We start from the raw sequence: 6,157 nt of genomic DNA, 5'->3' as shown, positions 1-6,157 counted from the left end.
ACACTAGAGTTGGACTAGCTCTATAGCCTAGTACAAATAATTTTACACTAGAGTTGTACTAGCTCTATAAGCTTGTAAAAATAATTTTACGCTATAGTTGAACTCGCTCTATAAGTTACTTCAAATAATTTTACACTAGAGATGAAGTAGCTCTATAAGCTTGTACAAATAATTTTACACTAGGGTTGAACTAGCTCTATAGCCTGGTACAATTGTTTTACACTAGACTTGAACTAGCTCTATAAGCTAGTTCAAATAATTTTACACTAGAGTTGAACTAGCTCTATAGCCTAGTACAAATAATTTTACACTTGAGTTGAACTAGCTCTATAAGCTTGTACAAATAATTGTACACTAGAGTTGAACTAGCTCTATAAGCTAGTTCAAATAATTTTACACTAGAGTTGTACTTGCTCTATAGCCTAGTACAAATAATTTTACACTAGAGTTCAACTAGCTCTATAAGCTTGTACTAATAATTTTAAACTAGAGTTGAACTAGCTCTATAGTCTAGTACAAATAATTTTACACTAGAGTTGAACTAGCTCTGTAAGCTACTTCAAATAATTTTACACTAGAGTTGAACTAGCTCTATAAGCTAGTTCAAATAGTTTTACACTAGATTTGAACTAGCTCTATAAGATTGTACAAATAATTTTACACGAGAGTTGACCTTGCTCTATAGTCTAGTACAAATAATTTTACACTAGAGTTGAACTAGCTCTATAAGCTAGTTCAAATAATTTTACAATACAGTTGAAAACTAGCTCTATAATATAGTTCAAATTATTTTACACTAGAGTTCAACTAGCTCTATAGCCTAGTACAAATAATTTTACACTAGGGTTGAAGTAGCTCTATAAATTTGTACAAATAATTTTACTCTAGAGTTGAACTAGCTCTATAAGCTTGTAAAAATAATTTCACACTAGACTTGAACTCGCTCTACAGGCTAGTTCAAATAATTTTACACTAGAGTTGAACAAGCTCTATAAGTTTGTAAAAATAATTTTAGACTAGAGTTAAACTAGCTCTATAGCCTAGTACAAATAATTTTACACTGGAGTTGAACTAGCTCTATAGCCTAGTACAAATATTTTTACACTAGAGCTGAACTAGCTCTATAAGCTAGTTAAAATAATTTTAGCCTAGAGTTTAGCTAGCTCTATAGCCTAGTACAAATAATTTTACACTAGAGTTGGACTAGCTCTATAGCCTAGTACAAATATTTTTACACTAGAGTTGTACTAGCTCTATAAGCTTGTAAAAATAATTTTACACTATAGTTGAACTCGCTCTATAAGTTAGTTCAAATAATTTTACACTAGAGTTGAAGTAGCTCTATAAGCTTGTATAAAAAAATTTACACTAGAGGTTAACTAGCTCTATAGCCTAGTGTAATTGTTTTACACTAGAGTTGAACTAGCTCTATAAGCTAGTTCAAATAATTTTACACTAGAGTTGAACTAGCTCTATAGCCTAGTACAAATAATTTTACACTAGAGTTGAACTAGCTCTATACGCTTGTACTAATAATTGTACACTAGAGTTGAACAAGCTGTATAAGTTTGTAAAAATAATTTTACACTAGAGTTAAACTAGCTCTATAGCCTAGTACAAATAATTTTACACTGGAGTTGAACTAGCTCTATAGCCTAGTACAAATATTTTTACACTAGAGTTGAACTAGCTCTATAAGCTAGTTAAAATAATTTTAGCCTAGAGTTTAGCTAGCTCTATAGCCTAGTACAAATAATTTTACACTAGAGTTGGACTAGCTCTATAGCCTAGTACAAATAATTTTACACTAGAATTGTACTAGCTCTATAAGCTTGTAAAAATAACTTTACACTATAGTTGAACTCGCTCTATAAGTTAGTTCAAATAATTTTACACTAGAGTTGAAGTAGCTCTATAAGCTTGTACAAATAATTTTACACTAGAGGTTAACTAGCTCTATAGCCTAGTATAATTGTTTTACACTAGAGTTGAACTAGCTCTATAAGCTAGTTCAAATAATTTTACACTAGAGTTGAACTAGCTCTATAGCCTAGTACAAATAATTTTACACTAGAGTTGAACTAGCTCTATAAGCTTGTACTAATAATTGTACACTAGAGTTGAACTAGCTCTATAAGCTAGTTCAAATAATTTTACACTAGAGTTGTACTAGCTCTATAGCCTAGTACAAATAATTTTACACTAGAGTTGAACTAGCTCTATAAGCTTGTAGAAATATTTTTACACTAGAGTTGAACTAGCTCTATAGTCTAGTACAAATAATTTTACACTAGTGTTGAACTAGCTCTGTAAGCTACTTCAAATAATTTTACACTAGAGTTGAACTAGCTCTATAAGCTAGTTCAAATAGTTTTACACTAGAGTTGAACTAGCTCTATAAGCTTGTACAAATAATTTTACACTAGAGTTGTACTAGCTCTATAGCCTAGTACAAATAATTTTACACTAGAGTTGAACTAGCTCTATAAACTAGTTCAAATTATTTTACACTACAGTTGAACTAGCTCTATAATCTAGTTCTAATAATTTTACACTAGAGTTGAACTAGCTCTATAGCCTAGTACAAACAATTTTACACTATAGTTGAACTCGCTCTATAAGCTAGTTCAAATAATTTACACTAGAGTTGAAGTAGCTCAATAAGCTTGTACAAATAATTTTACCCTAGAGTTGAACTAGCTCTATAAGCTTGTAAAAATAATTTCACACTAGACTTGAACTCGCTCTACAAGCTTGTTCAAATAATTTTACACTAGAGTTAAACTAGCTCTATAGCCTAGTACAAATAATTTTACACTGGAGTTGAACTAGCTCTATAGCCTAGTACATATATTTTTACACTAGAGTTGAATTAGCTCTATAAGCTAGTTAAAATAATTTTAGCCTAGAGTTGAAGTAGCTCTATAAGCTTGTACAAATAATTTTACCCTAGAGTTGAACTAGCTCTATAAGCTTGTAAAAATAATTTCACACTAGACTTGAACTCGCTCTACAAGCTAGTTCAAATAATTTTACACTAGAGTTAAACTAGCTCTATAGCCTAGTACAAATAATTTTACACTGGAGTTGAACTAGCTCTATAGCCTAGTACATATATTTTTACACTAGAGTTGAACTAGCTCTATAAGCTAGTTAAAATAATTTACCCTAGAGTTGAAGTAGCTCTATAAGCTTGTACAAATAATTTTACACTAGAGTTGAACTAGCTCTATAGCCTAGTCGATTGTTTTACACTAGAGATGAACTAGCTCTATAAGCTAGTTCAAATAATTTTACACTAGAGTTGAACTAGCTCTATAGCCTAGTACAAATAATTTTACACTAGAGTTGAACTAGCTCTATAAGCTTGTACTAATAATTGTACACTAGATTTGAACTAGCTCTATAAGCTAGTTCAAATAATTTTACACTAGAGTTGTACTAGCTCTATAGCCTAGTACAAATAATTTTACACTAGAGTTGAACTAGCTCTATAAGCTTGTACAAATAATTTTACACTAGAGTTGAACTAGCTCTATAGTCTAGTACAAATAATTTTACACTAGTGTTGAACTTGCTCTGTAAGCTACTTCAAATAATTTTACACTAGAGTTGAACTAGCTCTATAAGCTAGTTCAAATAGTTTTCCACTAGAGTTGAACTAGCTCTATATGCTTGTACAAATAATTTTACACTAGAGTTGTACTAGCTCTATAGCCTAGTACAAATAATTTTACACTAGAGTTGAACTAGCTCTATTAACTAGTTCAAATAATTTTACACTACAGTTGAACTAGCTCTATAATCTAGTTCTAATAATTTTACACTAGAGTTGAACTAGCTCTATAGCCTAGTACAAACAATTTTACACTATAGTTGAACTCGCTCTATAAGCTAGTTCAAATAATTTACACTAGAGTTGAAGTAGCTCAATAAGCTTGTACAAATAATTTTACCCTAGAGTTGAACTAGCTCTATAAGCTTGTAAAAATAATTTCACACTAGACTTGAACTCGCTCTACAAGCTAGTTCAAATAATTTTACACTAGAGTTAAACTAGCTCTATAGCCTAGTACAAATAATTTTACACTGGAGTTGAACTAGCTCTATAGCCTAGTACATATATTTTTACACTAGAGTTGAACTAGCTCTATAAGCTAGTTAAAATAATTTTAGCCTAGAGTTGAAGTAGCTCTATAAGCTTGTACAAATAATTTTACACTAGAGTTGAACTAGCTCTATAGCCTAGTACAATTGTTTTACACTAGATATGAACTAGCTCTATAAGCTAGTTCAAATAATTTTACACTAGAGTTGAACTAGCTCTATAGCCTAGTACAAATAATTTTACACTAGAGTTGAACTAGCTCTATAAGCTTGTACTAATAATTGTACACTAGAGTTGAACTAGCTCTATAAGCTAGTTCAAATAATTTTACACTAGAGTTGTACTAGCTCTATAGCCTAGTACAAATAATTTTACACTAGAGTTGAACTAGCTCTATAAGCTTGTAGAAATAATTTTACACTAGAGTTGAACTAGCTCTATAGTCTAGTACAAATAATTTTATACTAGTGTTGAACTTGCTCTGTAAGCTACTTCAAATAATTTTACACTAGAGTTGAACTAGCTCTATAAGCTAGTTCAAATAGTTTTACACTAGAGTTGAACTAGCTCTATAAGCTTGTACAAATAATTTTACACTAGAGTTGTACTAGCTCTATAGCGTAGTACAAATAATTTTACACTAGAGTTGAACTAGCTCTATTAACTAGTTCAAATAATTTTACACTACAGTTGAACTAGCTCTATAATCTAGTTCTAATAATTTTACACTAGAGTTGAACTAGCTCTATAGCCTAATACAAACAATTTTACACTATAGTTGAACTCGCTCTATAAGCTAGTTCAAATAATTTACACTAGAGTTGAAGTAGCCCAATAAGCTTGTACAAATAATTTTACCCTAGAGTTGAACTAGCTCTATAAGCTTGTAAAAATAATTGCACACTAGACTTGAACTCGCTCTACAAGCTAGTTCAAATAATTTTACACTAGAGTTGAACTAGCTCTATAAGTTCGTAAAAATAATTTTACACTAGAGTTAAACTAGCTCTATAGCCTAGTACAAATAATTTTACACTAGAGTTGTACTAGCTCTATAGCCTAGTACAAATAATTTTACACTAGAGTTGAACTAGCTCTATAAGCTTGTAGAAATAATTTTACACTAGAGTTGAACTAGCTCTATAGTCTAGTACAAATAATTTTATACTAGTGTTGAACTTGCTCTGTAAGCTACTTTAAATAATTTTACACTAGAGTTGAACTAGCTCTATAAGCTAGTTCAAATAGTTTTACACTAGAGTTGAACTAGCTCTATAAGCTTGTAAAAATAATTTTACACTAGAGTTGTACTAGCTCTATAGCCTAGTACAAATAATTTTACACTAGAGTTGTACTAGCTCTATAAACTAGTTCAAATAATTTTACACTACAGTTGAACTAGCTCTATAATCTAGTTCTAATAATTTTACACTAGAGTTGAACTAGCTCTATAGCCTAGTACAAACAATTTTACACTATAGTTGAACTCGCTCTATAAGCTAGTTCAAATAATTTACACTAGAGTTGAAGTAGCTCAATAAGCTTGTACAAATAATTTTACCCTAGAGTTGAACTAGCTCTATAAGCTTGTAAAAATAATTGCACACTAGACTTGAACTCGCTCTACAAGCTAGTTCAAATAATTTTACACTAGAGTAGAACTAGCTCTATAAGTTCGTAAAAATAATTTTACACTAGAGTTGAACTAGCTCTAGAAGCTTGTACAAATAATTTTACACTAGAGTTGAACTAGCTCTATAAGCTTGTACTAATAATTGTACACTAGAGTTGAACTAGCTCTATAAGCTAGTTCAAATAATTTTACACTAGAGTTGTACTAGCTCTATAGCCTAGTACAAATAATTTTACACTAGAGTTGAACTAGCTCTATAAGCTTGTAGAAATAATTTTACACTAGAGTTGAACTAGCTCTATAGTCTAGTACAAATAATTTTATACTAGTGTTGAACTTGCTCTGTAAGCTACTTCAAATAATTTTACACTAGAGTTGAACTAGCTCTATAAGCTAGTTCAAATAGTTTTACACTA

The sequence above is a fragment of the Aegilops tauschii genome, chromosome 5, assembly GCF_002575655.3.
Source record: "Aegilops tauschii subsp. strangulata cultivar AL8/78 chromosome 5, Aet v6.0, whole genome shotgun sequence".
Lineage (NCBI taxonomy): Eukaryota > Viridiplantae > Streptophyta > Magnoliopsida > Poales > Poaceae > Aegilops > Aegilops tauschii.
The sequence above is the reverse complement of the archived record's forward strand: the minus strand, read 5'-3'. Positions refer to the sequence as shown.